The 18579-nt window shown below is 45.5% G+C and overlaps 1 long non-coding RNA gene across 2 annotated transcripts; it reads left to right on the forward strand.

Moving 5' to 3' along the window:
- The first annotated feature begins 1045 nt into the window (after positions 1-1045).
- On the forward strand, positions 1046-11528 carry LOC122385608. 2 transcript variants are annotated; one of them, XR_006257221.1, is made up of 4 exons: positions 1046-1218; positions 7617-7737; positions 8751-8888; positions 11222-11528. It is a non-coding gene; the product is annotated as an uncharacterized LOC122385608 (long non-coding RNA). The 2 variants fall into 2 exon arrangements; XR_006257220.1 differs by lacking the exon at positions 11222-11528 and having other exon boundaries at positions 8751-8977.
- Positions 11529-18579: the final 7051 nt, after the last annotated feature.

An 18579-nucleotide genomic window follows, 5' to 3' on the forward strand; every position in this document is an offset into this window, starting at 1 on the left:
ATGAACTAGTGGTGTCATTTTCCAAAAAATGTCTGACCGATACCGACCGAAACCAAAATTTGGGAAAAATTTTCGACGGAATACCGACCGATAACATCCCAAGCCAAAATTTGACCGAAATTTGACCGAAATTCTATTTGCTATTACTCTACCTCAAAATTAAAGTAATTGGTAAATTCTGATGGAAGATAATGGGAAATGGCATTTCAGTCCAAATTCAGCCAATTCCTAGCCACTGCAAAATACAATTAGTGGTAGAAGTTACGTTGCTAAGGGTAGACTAGGAACACATGGACCTCAGCATTTCACAGATTTGGTTAATTGGAATTGTCAAGAATCTGCTGTGGTCTATGTAAGGAAGAATACTCATTCATGTTGCAAAAGCGCGATCAATTAGTAAGTCTTATGGTTGGTAATAGGTGTATGTTCATGACAACATTCCCTAGAAGAAAAGGCAGAATCAAAATTCAAAACACCACAAAACACATCAACACTGCTTGGAAACTGGCCTTGAGTCTTGAGATGTGGTCTGAGATACTCTACGAAGAATTTGACACTGAAAATCCAGCTGAAAAGGCAGGTATTAGGTAGCTCTGAACATGAATTTCGTTCCAAAAATGAAATGAAAATTCATTAAACTGGCACTTTGTCTAATCTAAGAAAACACAATATGTATAGACGGCTGAGTTTCGCCGCCCGCATCCGTCCGCGGGAGGAGGCCGTCGGCCGTCTCCTAGCAACTGTTGCTAGGGCAACGCCACCCCGCTTCCCGCTTGGGCAGCGACAGCTGACCAGAGACCAGAGGAGAGAGTCGGCAGAGCAGGGGCCGGCCGGGCTTGTGCCTGTTTTGAGTTATTCTTTACATAATACAGGGGGGGTTCATCGCCATAGGGACACACGTACAAGGAAATTGCTACCAAATGCTGCCAATGTGACGTAACTGGGATGCTCGAAAGCTGATTGGTCGCTGAGATTCGAGTAATGTAGTCAATTCTGGCGCACCGGCGCAGTGTTTTCCGACCGTTGCGTGTTATTACTTGGTTGTTATGCAAAGTTTTAATATGTTTGTTTAATAATATAAACACGTTTCCATGTGTTTGAAGGTCGCAAAAGCTAAACATAAGTGGCAACCACACTTTGTATTACGTTTCGTCTCATATATCATGAAGAACAACCAAGTATTTCAAGCTGGGATCATGCTGAGGAACCTCAACCAAGGTATTCATTTTGCAATGGATCTAAACATAATCTGGCGTTTTTTAAAGTTTCCATTTTTGCAATTAAGCTGGTAATAATTTTTCAGTGCTCGCAGTGCGCATAAGTACCTTGACCTAACATGATACACTCAACAAATACAAATAAAATGGTTAGAGCAAACACGCAATGTAAACAAACTAGTGCTACGCAGTCACAGTGGGAAATTGAAATATAAATGAGCTCTTTACTTTTTAGCATTAAAATTTAAATTGTATATAGTATGGTCACATACTGCGGGCTGGGTTCATCTCAATTTTGTTGCAATGTTATCAGAGCTGTAAAAGTGAAAAGAAATCAAAATGTTTTTGCATGGTGTTATTGTTTATTTTCAAATTGGTCACTGAAGTTATTTCATGGGTACTGGGTAGGTGCATAGTCTTATTCAACATTGATTTATTAGTTGCTTGTACTGTCAGCATGATGTTAGCCAAATTTGTTTGTGCTGAGAGTTTTCTGTTTACAGGGTGTCTCAAAAGTTCGTTCACAGGTGCCAGCCATGCTTTTTTGTCAATAATTCTGAATCAACAAGAAATTAACAGTCGAAATTTTGCATGGGCATTGGTGACAACCTTCCTCAAGCGGTCTCATTGTTTTCAAGTGCATTCGACCCTTCATGAGCTCACAAAAAGGGTTCACCTCTGACCATGGGTCAGGCACGAAAATGTAGGTTGCAAAGTCGGGTATGTTGTGAAACTCTCTGTTTCAGGAGTAATGGGAATGGTTAAGTCGGAAATGACACATGGCTTAGTGTCGGCGAGGATGAGTGCAACAGGATGATCATCTCATAAAAACGGTGGCTAAAATTTTTGAAGGACGAAACCATGCGAGACTAACGGCGTTTTGAACAACCCTCGCACGACAGTAGACTCGTGTTCCGGAAAGCAGCTGAAAATGCGGTCATAACTATTGAAAACTGGCAAGAAGGTCACAGACAGAGGTTACCCAATTGCAAAAAGTGCAGGTCGTCGTAAAATAAAGACAAATTATAATTTAAAATTGTTTATAATATCTATAACGCTAATTTTTGGGGACAATAACACAAAAATCGTCAATGCCAAGGACACCTGACCCTCCAAAAGTGTCAGTTATTGTAAAATTTTATCTAACGAAGTTTCAAGAGGCATATCTGCAGCGAATAATTTTCTTTTAAACACAAAATCCCGATAAAACCACACGATGGACAGGTTTGGGCCGTTTACAAAGCAGAACATCTCCCGAGGAAAACACTCCGCAACCGAGCGAAGGTCTTGGCATGGGGAATGACGAGCGCTTGGAATTTGCAAAATTTGCACAATGTGTCTGAGAAACAGACGTCCGACACATTCTTCTACCATATGATGCAAAAAATTTACTCCTGGCACTTCCCGTTTGTTCAGGACTGGGGTCGTTTTGAAAAGGAAAATGGCGCTTGGGATGTCGGCGCCAGTCATTCATGAAGGAGTTAGCGCCAGAGAATGCCTACAAAATACTCAAGAACGGTGTCGATGCAAGCTGTCGGCTTTCAGGGAAAATCAGATGTTGCCGGGGAGCTAGTCAAAACTAAATCCGACGCAGAAACTGCAGGGGATTCCCCTGCAAGAGCTTGAAAGCTGGTAACCTTTTATCAGCCTCCGGCAGCTGACGGAGCAACAAAAATCGGTATGGGCAAATATTTTTGGAGATACAGCAAAGGGGTTGGTTTCCAACCTTCTTAATCAGTTGTCAAAGCATGCATATTTGTCTAGTGTACGGTTCTCCAGGGTATTAGTCGTTGGTCGCTCGGCGAGCGGGAGGGCAACCAGTTCCGCCCCTGTATCGCGTGGCCCCTTGCTCCGCCCAGTTACGCACGAGCGTACTCCACGCCGCGTAGTAGCGTGGGGAGGGGAGGGTTAGAATGGTGGCATGTGTAGAGGCTAGAACCGGTTTCCACCGCCATGCCACCGCCCAGCGACATGGAGCGGGGTCAGTGACCAGGGCGCAGGGAAAGGTCAGAGGTCGGCTATAACGTAGAGCTTTGTGTCTCCCTCCCCTCCGCGTGTAACGACCGCACGACAGCGGCCGGCCGCCGATCAGGCTTGACATGTCAAGGTCACCCGCAGCCAACGGGCTCAGAGGGTTGGTCGAGTGCGCGTCCGGCATGGCTGACGACAGTCTCGACCATATGCTATGGTGCCGATAGACTAGCGTGGGTAATAAGCTTTCGTTCAGTGCATATGGCTGCTGGGGTGTGTCATCTTGATATGATGCTTTGTAACGTGTATGATACGCTTAAAACCTCGCTGGCAGTGGCCGAGAGGAGAGGGGGGGGGGGGGGCGGGGAGGCGGGTGCCGCCTCCACAGTCCATATGTTTATTTGTGTTGACTGTTGATAGCTGCGAGAGCTGAAATTTGGCAAGCGTGACCATTGATTCAAGCTGAATTTTTATGACAGCAGCTGTATTTTCACCCTCGCCCATATTGGTGTTTTCCCAGCGTCTATCGTAAAGGGGGGGGGGGGGAGGAGGGTCCGTTGGACCCCTTGCCGTTCAGCCCCTGATCGAGCTAGAGCTTCTCGGAAAAAGAGCGTGTCGCCCGTGACGAGAGGAGGCCGATGATACCCAATTTTAAGGTCCTAGGTCATTGGTTGACAGGTCAATATAACTCAAAAGTCGGGAGAATCGGGACCTGTTAGAGCTTCGTAAAGTGAAGCTGTTATAGGGTTTTGCGGGGTGCTGATCACGAATTTCAAGTGCTTTTTATCACAGATGATGTTTTCGTGCATTTAGGCCAGGTCGGGTCAGGTCAGGTCAGGTCACATGTTACGAGGGAACCAAAACTACTTCTTAAATGTTCAAACGGTTTCTAAAGGCGAAATCAACTCCAAAATCTACCTTAGAAACATATAGAACTCGAAAGAGTGAACAAAGGTCATCAAAGGCCAGTCACCTGACTGACCTTCACGTGACCTTGATACCCACTGGAATCCATGGGATCAACATCCTTTCACATGTTTGATCGCTTAAAGCCACAAAAAGACAATAAAACGCGCTCTACTCGAAATACGCCAAAACGCGATTCGCGATTCCGGCAAAACATGGTCCTGGAAAACAGGTCACAAGTCAAAGGTCTTTTGAGTCAGGGTCATACAAATTATAGGGTAGGCGTAATATTGATTAACTCGAGGGCACTGAAAGTTTCGTCGCAATCAGCCGCTTTTTGCGCGAGTTATTTGCGAAAAACTGAGGGTAGGAGGCAGGGTTTCGGAGTCGGATTCGGAGTCAGAGTCGAAGTCGGAGTCGGAGTCGCCCGGAGTCGTGGCAAGCAGCCAGGAGTCAGAGTCGGAGTCGGTCCAGCTGCCTCGACTCCGACTCCGGAAAGTTAACTGAAGTCAATCCGTGCTATCACTTTTCAGCTGTTTTTAACCAGTTTCCCAACGGCAAAATTCGCTTCTGGTGATCACAAACAAGGTATTTTTTCCTACATCTTGTTTTGTTCTGAAAAGCTAACATTGCATCTTACAAATTTCAATTTATGTCATAATTTAGTAGGCAAACATTTTGTATTTCGTATATTTACTTTCTTCTTTTATCGCTCCGAAAAGTGCTTAACACAAACACAGACCGACATGATGGCGATGCCCGTGGTCATGATACGGCCACACTCGTGCTTCTCGGCGGTTTTCAAGCTGGTCGCCAGCCGCTGTGAGAGAAATGGTGACCGCATGAACGAAACCGGAACGATCTCCCGGTGCGCGAACAGGGTGTCCGGAAAGTTCTGGCGCCTCTTTTGGACGCCGTCTAACGCGCACTGTGATTATTGGACTTTCAACCAATCACCGCAGATATGAACCCTCGTTCACCGCTCAGCTAAGGGTCGCGTAAATATGACGTTGAATCGTTTTCAGTGCTAGGTATATGGGCGAAGATGCGGCTTGTCTCTGAGAGCCCGGTGCGGCTTGAACAAGGCGCGAGTTGCAGCGCGATGCGGCGTTTCCCGGCGAACGGTTGAGCAGGCAAAGGTGCATTCCGGCTCGGAAATTTCTTAGAAAATATTATCACTTAGTTACGACCACGGTATGCCAAAGCTGCTGTGACTGAAGCGGCATTTCAGCGGCAATCGAAGAAAATCTGGGGTCTGATGGGCACAAATGTTCCATCATCTTCGTCAAGGTTAAATAAATGGCTGACAGGCTGGTCCACGAGGGGTTCCTGGACAGTGGACACGACAATCAAGGCGACGTGCCCTAAGGGTCGTCGCCTTGATTGTCGACGAAAGAGTCATTTCGCACTTCAACAGCATGGAGCGCCCTCCAACAACGCCGCTGCCGTCCAAACCAACTACTGACAGAGGAGCTCGGAAGACCAGATCACCGTGGTGAAATGAGATAAGGCCACCTTATTATCCCAGCCTTAACCCGCTCAACTAAGGCATGCTACGCGTTTTGCAGAATAAGCTCTCGGCCACCTCTCATCTCAGCCTGGGGAGTCGCTGAAGACTCGCATCATGACAGCATGGGAGGACAGGAAATGTCCTGCATCGTCAAAAGCCGCAGGCGTTTCCACCCTTGCGTCGAGACCGTCGTCGGCACAGACGGTGGTTTCAATGAATGGGCGCTTAGCACAAGCATGTGGCTTGGTGTTCCTGGTCATTGTTTTGTTCTATTGCTGAGTATATATGGACCAAAGGCATTTATTTCAAAAATGTTGAAAAGCGCCAGGACTTTCCGGACACCCTGTTGCAGGAGTTTTCACCAAAAAGTCCCGATCAAATTGAGCTAGCGAGTCGGGAAGCCACCAGTGGACTTGTGAGGACCTACCGAATCGAAGAAGCGATATGACCTCCTTGGGCCAGCTTCGTGGCCTGAGTGGCTCTGCCCTGACCATGACCTGATGTGAACACATTAAATTGACCTCAACAAAAACAAAGCGTATACTATTCGACGCGCTTGAGCATGCACAACTCGATGGTGCCATGATCTTGGCTCTGTAACCACTTATGGTGAAGTTGTTTACCAAAAAACGATCCCGCGACTTGGAGCACTTGTACTGACCTCAGAGTTTATCGGTTGACCTGAGACATTCAACTCGGGTACCAGTTGCTGCATCTCATACGACGCACGCGCTCAATTTTATCCGCAAGGCGCTAGCTCAATTAGGGGTAAAAAGACGGAGAGGGGTCGTAATCGCCCCCCCCCCCCTCGGCCGGGTTATATGCAGGAAACCCAAAATTCCGTTGAGGGTTAAGCACTGAAGTGATATATTATGATGCGAGAAGGTATAGGTCAAAATAAGTATGCACACGAGCGGGTGTGAATAAAACTGTGTTTGAGGTATGCCTTTTTTATTATACATTCGATTTGCTTTAGTTAGGTTAGGTTCTTACTGTATCTGTTCTTACCTATTGGTAAGAACAGATACAACCAAGAAGAGCGCCCCTGAAGAAAAGGTGGCGCACCGGGCGGGTGCGATTTTAAGGTATAAGGTCAGTCGGGGACCTTTAAGTTCGGATCAAGCGCTGCATGTTAGGGGTAAAAAAATGGGGGGGGGGGCAAAAAAGTATCCCGATTTTGGCAACATCGTCATGCTTTGTCACGGCACTCATCCACTTCCTCGGCCGAAATATTATTTCCTTTTTGTATGAGTTCTGGCATAATCCCGCACATTATGCTGCATGTTGTTTGCCATGAAAAAAAAACAATGCATGTTCAGCTACGTTCTACGCAGTACGCACTATAACCTAACCAACATCCCATCATCCACCACTAGCCACCATCCCGTTCTGTGCTCCCTTCCACCCCACACGAATCAGCCGAGATACTATTCACAGTAGTCAGTCGGGCTAGCCCTATCCTATCCTCCCTTCCTAACTGCACAGCGCTAAAACCCAGAGCCGAGACTTCCCGAGCGCGACCTCTGACCCCACGCGGTCCGAAGGGTCGGCCGATGCCTAAGGGCGCGCCGCGCGCTGGCCACCCGGATAGCCTCTGCCGAGTCTCCCTTTCATACACCGTTTACTACGCGCGCGATTCATTCATGATTCTGTGTTTCCGCGCTCCTCTCGCTAGATGGCTCTACTAATGTCATAGGCGATCCCAGGAAGATTGCGGCCAGAATACCCCAAACGGCAGAAAATGAGGTTTTTGGTGAATATCTCGGAAAGTATTTGGCATACAACGATGCAATTTCACAGTCTCGTGGTAAATGTGCATACACATAATTCGGGTTGATACTTATGCATTTGAACATTATATAGGACCAGATATGTCCGAAAAAGCAAAACCAACAAGACTTTTACTGGAGAGCCGTACACACAGACACCAAAACCTTATACTTTTGGCCGGTTCTTATATGCTTTATTGGCATGGGAAATGTGTGAACGAACTTTTGAGACACCCTGTACAGGAAAGCTGAGGCGAGGGCGAGTAGGTCCCTGAGGAGGACCACTGCAAAGAAAGGAGGTCAAGGAGATTCTGGGAGCAACCTGCGAGCAACCTCTAGATCAGCCAGCAGGCACCTCTGACAAGTAAGTCTAATGGTTTATGTTTTCATTCACATTAAAAGTGTTCACAAATATCCATCAGTGTTAAAAATTCTGGCCCGTCTTGAGCGACACCATCATTTTTATTCCCATTGTTAAAATGCATTAAAACATTCTTTTTGCCATGAGTAATGGTAACTTTTTTGTTGGGATAAGGCCACTCAATCCAATAAGATGATGTCTCAAGTCACATCCACTAAATGTTCTGATAATGACCTATGCTGGCGAAGATCACGATGCTGCACCAGTTTTACGAACAGTGAATGAAAGGTATCATGTGATAACATATACAAAGTTATTGTGCATCCTCTTTTGACACGTTTTTGCTATAATAGGCGGATCCAGGCGTCCAAAAAGGGGGTTATTTTTTACCTCCCAACATAGGTGCCCTGACACCGCCTATGCATGACCAATACAATTTTAGTCGTTCTCTCATAAGAAAATTGTAACATAACAAGACCATTGCCACGCTTTTTAGAAACATTACCAACAACAACCTTATTTACTATACTTTTTGTGTACCCCCAATCTCAATGATCTGTATCCGCCTATGATTTTTGAAAATGCATATTTTTAGGATCCATGTGAATTCCTGGTTCATTCTCTGTCGATCGGCAAAAGTTGCGTTAAGATTGGTTCAGAAACCTGGCCGTGATAAACAGTCTAAAATGTATCTGCAATTTGCTCGTTTTTACCCCCCTCTACCCCCCTATTGACATTTTTTATTATTATTTATTTTTTTAGAAATGTAGATCTCGTTGAGCCAAATCGAATGCCGTTTGAATTTTGAAAATCGGCCGGTTAGATCTCGAGATATCAAGGGGGGTCGTAAACAGCCCCCCCCCCCTGCCACTAATATGGGGTAGCCAGGAGCCTGCCACTAATAGGGTTAATGCGTAGGCCGTAGACTAGGCTCATTTAAGTGTTATCGTTTTTTTTTGCACAATATTAAATTGCCAATGTCTTTCAAGTGATGTAGCTTAATGCTGCTTTCACAGTGCCGCTGCCGGTGTCGACGCTGGCAGCCATGGCCGGCGCCGAGCTGACGAGCTCCAACCTGGAAGCTCAGCGCGAGGGGCTGGCATTTGTTGCCGGCTTCGTGGCATACAAGTGTCACCACATCGACGCCACCCTCGGTAGTCGGTCTCCTGACTTCTCGGGCGCCGCCGGAGACACTGAACACCGGACATGTGCATGGATCCGGGAAAATGGATCTGGGATCTGATCCCACGGATCTTGATCTCGGATCCGACGGGATCATAGATCCAGCTATGTAATTTATCGAGAGATCCGTAGGGATCACAGATCCGAGTCTCATTTTTTGCCTGAGATCCAGTGAGATCATAGATCCTTACTTATTTTTTGTCAACACATATATCCCAAAAAAGCACTTGTTTCAACTCACAAACGTTCTGTTTTAGTGATTTTATGTGATCGCACATCATAATCCATAATTTTGTGTCACTTATTGGCAAAGAAACCCTTTAAAACATGGTATCAAATGTGGTGCATGGTGGGATCCACTCAGAACATAGATCCATGTTCATAATTTATCGTCAGATCATATGAGATCACAGATCCAAGATGTATTTTTCACGCCGGATCCGGTGGGATCATAGATCCCAATTAGAGTTGCAAAACTTCCCCCAAAGGCTGCTACCGGCACCGCCCCGCCCCACAAAAATTTTCTGGGATACCGGCATGCTACCACGACCCAAGCAAAAACACCACCAAATTACCGGCATACTAAAAAAACCTGCAATGTTGATTCTAGCTCACCCCTACAAGAGATGCCACACTTTGGCAATTTCAGTACCCATCCCAGTTCCCACCCAGCAGCCACCCAATGTCCAACCTAACTACGAACAGGATGATTTTGGCTCAGTTGGCCCCACAAATACCCACAATTTTGAAACTCAGTTCCAGTCTATAACTGTTAAAATATCACGTGTAATCAAAGAGGTATTGCCTACAAAAAAGCAGTAAGAAAAAAGCATAAAAAAGCAATGACAAAAAGAACTTAAATTACTGAATTGTTTCTGAAGACTGGACAGTTCAAGTTAGCAATAATCACATTAACATTTCAGAGGTGTTCTACTATTCCACATTCTCCTAAAATGTTGCAGGAACCTACCAACCAAAATCAAATTTTGAAATCTAGATGGCCACAACATAAAATAGTACCTACAGATTCGGCCATGTGCCTGAGGAAGCGAGATCAACACCTTTTTTCCTTTTCGCCATGGCTTGCTGGCTCATGAATAAGATACGAATCATTTGAAAAATGTGAAAAACTCACTTGTCCTGAGAACAGTCACCAAATAATATGCATAAAAACGATATAATACCCGCTTTCTCGAAGAATCTTCCTCTCCAAACACAAGGTTATCAACTATCAAAGATTTCGAAACAGATGCGCCATAATAACAGAGACTTTTAACCAGCTGATTAAATTGCTGCAAAAAAAAGTTTCCGAACTGTAGCAAACTGCCTCATAAATGATTTGCTGATGTAAATGATCCAAAACGATATTGAATTCTGATGTAATCAACATTGTGATTTTAGTTCACTACAAGAAAATGCATTCCCTTTCAGGAATTAAACCAAAAAGGCATACGAATAAATATTACGTCATCATCTTCCATCCTTCCATCAGGGGACAGAAGATCTAAAAAGTCAATCCTTGGTTCCCCTGTTATTCTGCGCCACTTTGTTTATTTTGTATGCATATGGTGTTTTCTTGTAAAGATGAGACAAAATGCCAGTTTATTTGATTTTCATTTCATTTTTGGGACCAAAGTCAGGCTCAGGGCTACCTAATGCCTGCCTTTTCAGCTGGATTTTCAGTGTCAAATACTTTGTAGAGTATCTCAGACCACATCTCAGGACTCAAGGCCAGTTTCCAAACAATGTGTTTTGTGGTGTTTTGATTCTGCCTTTTCCTCTAGGGAACGTTGTCATGAACATTTATTTATTTTGTTGTATTTTACCTATTACATACCATTAGACTTACTGATTGATCGAGCTTTTGCAGCATCAATAAGTATTCTTCAATTTATTGACCACAGTAGATTCTTGACAATCCTAATTATAACGAAACCTGTGAATCGCTGAGGTCCATGTGTTATCCCTACCCTTAGCAATGTAACTTCTACCACAAAATGTATTTTGCAGTGGCTAATATTGCTGTTATTATAATTTGATAGCCTCTTAGTGCCCAAAGTTTAAACCATATGCTGATATTTTCTATTTTTGTGCAAAATCAAAAATACCGGCATGCTACCGGCAAGACATGCCAGATACCACGAAAAAACCTGCGGTAGTGAAAATTTACCGGCATGCCGGTAGTGCGGTAGGGAAACTTTGCAACTCTAATCCCAATCTGTACTTTGCTTCGAGATCCACTGAGATCATAGATCCATCACTCGGATCCATGCACCCTGCCGAACAGCTGAATTGTGACGATCAGCCGAGGCCAGCTGTTTGTTCTGTCACAAGCCTGGATGGCCGCTGTGGAGGAGTTCGAGCGGAACTTCTGCCTGCTGATGGGGGCAACTGCAGATCAGGGGCCGCGAGTCATACAGCGTCTCAAGCTGTTCATCGCCGTCAAGCAGCCTCAGCTCGGCACCCGCGTGTCCAGGAAGTTGGCGAGCACCCGTCTCCACCTCCCCCTTCGGTCCCTTAGCCTGACTCGACGAGGTCCGGCAGCTGAAAAGAGCCGATAGAAAAGTTGGCCATCATGCAAGGAGCTCTAGGTGAGCTGGTAAACCGGATCGTGTAGCGACTACGACTCAGCGTGGTGCTGTGTGACTCGGTGTGGTGCGGCCGGCTCTGTATGGGTGCTGTGCGACTCGGCATGGTGCCTCCGGCTGTGTGTAACGGCTTTGCGACTCGATGTGGTACGGCTGGCTCTTTTGGTGCTGTGCAACTCGGCATGGTGCCCCCGGCTGTGTGTAACGGCTGTGCCACTCGGTGTGGTACGGCCGGCTCTGTGTGGGTGCTGTGCGACTCGGCATGGTGCCTCCGGCTGTGTGTAACGGCTGTGCGACTCGGTGTGGTACGCCCAGATCTGTTGGTGCTGTGTGACTCGGCATGGTGCTTCCGGCTGTGTGTAACGGCTGTGCGACTCACTGTGCGACTCGGCATTGGGTAACGGCTGTGCGTTTCAATATTGTACCACCAGCTGTGAGTAACGGCCACCCGTAGGTGAAACTTATAATATTTAGTGGCAATGTTTATTCGATTTTTTTTTTCAGCAATGCAATTTCAGTGCATCCGTCCTGAGCGCACTAGCAGGGCAGCGGAGTCGATGTAATTTCGGTGACTCCCGACTCCTAGTTCCAAAAACTAATTCCGACTCCTACTCCGGTCCGGGAGAACTGTCTATTCTGACCGATTCCGGCTCAGACTTCGCAGCCCTGCAGCTCCGCAGTCTGCGGAACCGATGAATTTTTGGTGACTTCGACTCTGAATCCTGCTTTAACTTCCAAAATCGACTCCGACTCCGCTTACGGCTCCAGTTCGACTCCGACAATCCTATTCAAAAGTCCGGTCCGACTCCATAACCCTGCGCCCTGGGACCCATACAAGCCTCGCTGGTTTCGGCCCGCTCTTCCTGGACGTGACCTTATATCACTATTACTCCCTTTGAAATGCGACATATTTTCCATTTCTCGTGCGAAAAGTGCTCGCGAAAGCTTTTTGGGCGTTATAAAACGAAAAAATGCCACCGGAAAGCCCGTAGTAATGCTCTATACATAGGCCGGCCGCGGCGGGAGCATCCCAGTGACGTCATCCGGGGCCGGTAGGGGGAACGTAAAAAATTCCCTCATGAACCTACCTGGACATAATATAGCAAACATGTGATTTTGATATCGGCTTTCGGACCTAAGACTCAAACACAGTTTACATATGCAGACAAAATTAATATAAAGTGGCGCAAAATAATAGTAGAACCCAAGTAGAACCAAGGATTGACTTTTAAGATACTCTCTTCCCTAACTTAACCCTCGCCCGTATTGGTGTTTTTCCAGCCGCGAACGTATAAGGGGGGGTCCGTTGGACCCCCCCCCCCCTTGCCGTTTCGCCCCTGATCGAGCTAGAGCTTCGCAGAAAAAACGAGCGTGTTGGCCGTGACGAGAGGAAGCCGATGATACCCAATTTTAAGGTCCTAGGTCATTGGTTGACCTTGCAGGTCAGGTCAATGACCCTAAAGGCGGGAAAATCGGGACCTGTTAGAACGTCGTAAAGTGTGGCTGCTATGGGGTTTCTCGGGGTGCTGATCACGAATATCATGTTAGTTTTGATCACAGATGATGTCTTCATGTATTTAGGCCAGGTCGGGTCAGGTCAGGTCAGGTCAACCAGTAAGGGTATTCGTAGTAGGTAGCAACCGCCTCTGACAGCTTCGTAATATGTTACGAAGGCACCAAAACTACTTCGTAAATGTTCATATGGTTGCTAAATTCGAATTCAGCTCCAAAAACTGGCCTAGAAACATGTAAAACTCGAAAAAGTGAACCGAGGTCATCAAAGGTCAATGACCTGACCTGACCTTCAGGTGACCTTGACACCCACCCTAATGCATGGGGGCAGCATCATATCACATGTTTGAACGCTTGAAACCACGAAAAGACTGCAAACGCGCGGCTAATGCGAGCCGACATACGCCGAATCGCGATTCCAGCCAAACATGGTCTCGAAAAGTAGGTCACAGGTCAAAGGTCATTTGGGTCAGGGTCATGAAATTTTCAGGGTAGGTGTGAAATTGATGAACGCGAGGGTACTGAAAGATTCGTCGCGATCGGCCGCTTTTTACGCGTGTTATTCGCGAAAAACCATGGGGGGGGGTCCGTTCGACCCCCCCCCATACGGGCGAGGGTTAAGGATGTAAGACGATGACGTAATATTTATTTATATGCCCTTTTGGTTGAATTATTGAAGTGAAATTAATTTTCTTGTAGTGAATTACACTTACAATGTTGATTTCATTAGAATTCAATATCGTGTTGGACCATTTACATCAATAAAATCATTCACGAGGCAATCCAAGACCTTTTTTGCAGCAACTTAATCAGCTGGTTTAAAGTCTGTTATGGCGCAACTGTTTCGAAATCCATTGTGTTTGAAGATGGTGTGGACGATTCCAGAAAGCGGACATGGCCATCTGTAGTTTTCATCAAGATTCCTATGTTTTTATGTTGTGGTCATCTAGATTTCAAACATTTGGTTGGTACCTGCAATATTTAAGGAGAATGTGGAATAGTAGAACACTGTGAAATGTAAATGTGATCACTGCTAAGTGCTTAGTGCTAACTCAAACTGTCCAGTCTTCAGAAACACATTTCAGTAATTCAAGTTCTTTTTGTCCTTGCATTTTTGATGACTCTATGATTTTTGTAGGCAATACTTCTTTGATTACAGGTGATATCTTAACAGTTAGACTGGAATTGAGTTTCGAAATTGTGTGTACTTGTGGGGCCAACTGAGTCAAAATCAGCCTGCTTGTAGTTGTGGTTGCACAATCGGTGGCTGCTGCCTGCTGGGTGGGATCAGGATGGGTACTGAAGTTGCCAAAATGTGGCATCTCTTGTAGCTTTTGGGGGAAATTTTGCAATTCTTTATCATTAACATCCCAATAAATTTCATTTTAACTAGGCAAAAATGGAATACTTCCTCTTTTTGAAAATGGTTTCACTGGCAGGGTGACCGAAAGTGTCCGATTTTTTGGGGACCGATTACCGAATCGGTCAGCATATCTTTTCGGTAACCGAAATTTTCGGTAACCGATTGACATCACTAATATGAACCCAGAAGAAGTGAACTAAGGTCATCAAAGGTCAATGATCTTGACCTGACCTTCACGTGACCTTAATGACACCCACCATAATGCATGGGACCATGCCATCATTTCACATGTTTGAACGTTTACAATAACAAAAAGACTGGAAACGAGCGGATAATAGCCGTTTTTACGGAGGGCTTCCTGGCGAATGCTCATCTAATTTGAACAAATCTGCACCAAATGTGCACCTGATCTGCACGAAATGTGTACTAGATGCCTAGATGGCCGTCGTGAAATAGGGGAGAGTGGGGTAATTTGGCCGCTTTTTTTTAGAAAACGATGTAACTTAAAATTGACGACACATTTCTGCATTTTCTCAACGCTGGCAGGTGTTGCATTCATTTTACTTTACTGGACAGTGAACTTGAAATGATAGAGTAATTACTTATATTGAAATTGTGACGTATTACAAAGGTCTGCAAGGCGGCCAAATTGCCCCACTAGCAGGGTTATTTGGCCGGGGGTGTGGGGCAATTTGGCCGGTGTTAGTTTGCGGTCGGGCTTTTCTGTTATATTGCGAGTCAGCTTCAGATTCAGCAATGACGTGTGTCTTATGACGCATTTACCACATTTTGGAGATTGACTCGTGGGGTCACAGGGGTCAAAATAGCCAAATTAGCGGCTCTAGATGCGAAGACAGTTTTTTACGAATAACTTTTGAAGTAATCAAGCTAGGCCAAAACTTCGAGTACCATCGTAATTCTCTCGTCATTCCGCATCGAAACATATAAGTGTTGACCTCGAGAAGTCAAGGTCAAAGGTTGACCTCAGGTCAAGTTACCTCAGGTCGCATGACCTCAAGGTCACGTGATATCAAGGTCATCATGCATATCATTCGATGCGCCTTGGCGAGCTGAACAGAATGAGACCATTTGTGCGGCTGTACCATTTTTATGTAAGGATTTATTAGCAAAAAACTTTTGGTAACCTTTGATGACGTCACATGCTCTTACAGTTGACCAATCGGAAGTAAGGCATCAAAGGAGTCAAAGTTGGCCATGAATCATGTCATTTATGGTACAATTGCCCATGAAAACTCGGCCGTCCCAGCATAGTGACCATGAGCGCACCGGCCAAGTTGCCCCGCTAGTCCCGGCCAAATTACCCCATATTGCCATTCTAAAAATTTGTGTGTATAAAGTCATCACGGCTATACGGAATTCGATGAAATTGCTCTTGGAAACGCTGAACACCCCCAAGAATGGCGCTATAATGTCTGAAGTCGTTTTTAGCCCAAATACTACATGTTATACAACTTTGTAAACAGAAGTAAAAGTTACCATTTTCTAATGAAATTAACGTTTTATTAATTTTGAATAAAACTACGAGGGGCAAAGTTTTGACATTTGTCCTCCAGTTATTTCTACCCATGACAAATGAATAGAGACTAGAGTTATTTCACTCACTTTTATTAGACACCGTACAGGTGGGGGCGGCCAATTTACACCACCGGCCAAATTACCCCACTCTCCCCTACTCCTGAGCTGAATGTTCAAATTTTGTTCTAATTTCCTTGTTCTCCTTCTGAACTATAGTCCGTTTTTTTTAAGTTTGCCCTCGACTGTAAGAGCATTTTTAAAAACAGCATGCGATTTGCAGAGGGAATTACTTGGAAAGCTGATCTTTTCTTTTCGGCGCACACTGCAATAAACACATGAAAAAGCTGTTCAAAAGTTTGAACTATATATACTGCCTTGGTTTTAACCATCAGCGAAATTGTGTAGGTATTAAGCGTAGGTACGCTTTTGTATAATTCTAGCACAACTCAATCAAGGGTTACAACTTCAGCCAAATATGTCTGTAATAGATAGATAAAAGTATCGCTAGCCTGGCTCTAATTATATTAATAATAAGTGCAAAATTAGGAAAGTTTTATTTTCCCGTTTTGGAATAGAATGAGAGGTAAGCTGGCCATGATTATAAATTTACATGTCAAGATGTCAAAGATATCGAAGTGCCGTAGATACTTCTAAAACGTTTAGGTGGCTTCTCGCAAATAGTTTTCTGAGCTTCATTATCTCTCCATTGACATGTTCGATATTATTTTGTCGCGCATCATATATATATATATATATATATATATATATATATATATATATATATATATATATATATATATATATATATATATAATCAAACCAGATCATCGCTTTGTCACAACTGAACTCGTCAAATTAAGATGATATAGACACTTCGTATTCATGTATGGAAACGTATTCAGCGTGACCAGGAACAAGCTTCGACCGTGAATTCGGCGGTAAGGTAAAAGACCAGACGGATATAAAGGACAGCCCAGCTAAAACAGCGAGTCACGAAACACAGACATAAACACATTATATCCGGCGACATAGAACAAACAGACTCACTGGTCCAAAGTAAGCGGACTGACCACCAATGACTAACTGCCCGACGGGAAAAAACAGCGGCCTACTGATCGAACACACAACAAATCGACCAACCAGCCGACTACAAACCAGGCAGAACAACAAAGCGATCGGAACAAGATCACTCAGTCTGGTCGTCGTCGTCGTCGTCGTCGTCGTCGTCGTCGTCGTCGCTGTCCTCGCTGTCGCTGCCGATGTTCACGACTACTGGGTCCAGGTCGTCTAGAAGGCCGTCTTTCCTCCAGTAGTCGTTCTCCAGGTCAGTGACGTGCCGACAGCAACTCTCCCACAGCTGTGGCGTGATGTCTTCGGTGCACTGGACCAGCAATTTTTCCAGCGCCTCCAGCCTTCCTCCCTGGTTCCTCTGACGCATCAGTCCCTTCAGCTGAGACCAGATGAGCTCGATGGGATTAAGGTCGCAGTGATAAGGAGGGAGGCGAAGAATCTGGTGTCCCTTCTCCGCGGCCAGCTCATCGATCACATACTTCTTTGGGAGGTGCAGGCTCTTCACCAGCTGCACGAGCTCCGGCTTACGCAGGTCGTCGTCGTACTGCAAGCCTCGCTCATCCAGCCAGTCCTGGATGTCCTTTTTTCGCCAGGTGGTTGTGGGGGCTCTGGAAGAACACAATCGGAAAATAAATGAACAAAAAATGTTAAGTCTTAAGAACAGAACGATTGCGGGGTCATGAACACGACTGACTGTTACGAGACAGTTCGCCGCTTAAACCATAGTCTTTTGTCATACTAGAAATGAAATAACTAAACCACGGACTAATAGTGAATATAGCATTAATATGTTGATCAAATATGTCGTATATCAAGTTAATTGTTTTGTTTTTCCTCAGGCCTTGCACGAAATCTCAGCCGTGAAAACTGCGAAAATGTGGTTAGGGTTAGCTGCTTACCTTTCTTTTTGTCTTGAGTGGTAGGACGCGTTGTCCATGACGATGACACTTCCCGGTTCAATGTTGGGTAGAAGCTGTTCAGAAAACCACTTCTCGAATTTGTCTGCCGACATGTTGGAGTGGTAGTCTGCTGCTTGTCCATCATTTCGTGTGCTGAAGAGCGCTCCGCTAACAAATCCGCGGCTGGATCCCGCGTGCAGAATTACTAGTCTTCGTCCCTTGCCGATTGATGTTTTACGGCCGGTTATCTCAGCTGTGTCCAGCCAACCTCGCTCTTGGACGTCGTTTTGGCTGAACCAGGTCTCGTCAAGGAATACAAAGCGACTGTCAGGTACGGACTGGCGCAAGCGTCTGATAGACCGGAGGTAGGAAGCCCTGGCGGCAACAATCTCTCGCCTTTCTGATAAGAGGCGCCGCTTATCAACTTTACGAAAACGGAAGCCGTTTTGCAGCAGCACCTTGCGTAAACAAGAACGACTCATGTCGATATCCAGATGTTGTTGCATCTCAGCGTTGATGGTGTCGAGGGTTACCCGCTCTGTACCCTGTGGGAAGAGATAAAGAGGGTTAACCCTCGCCGGACCTATTGGTTTTCTACATACGCGCCGGCCGAGGGTGGGGGGTACGACCCCCCTCGCCGTTTCGCCCCTGGTGGAGCTAGCGCGTCGCAGAAAAAACGAGCGTGTGCGCCGTT

Source organism: Amphibalanus amphitrite, unplaced genomic scaffold (genome assembly GCF_019059575.1).
Source record: "Amphibalanus amphitrite isolate SeventyFive unplaced genomic scaffold, NRLGWU_Aamphi_draft 000225F_arrow, whole genome shotgun sequence".
NCBI lineage: Eukaryota > Metazoa > Arthropoda > Thecostraca > Balanomorpha > Balanidae > Amphibalanus > Amphibalanus amphitrite.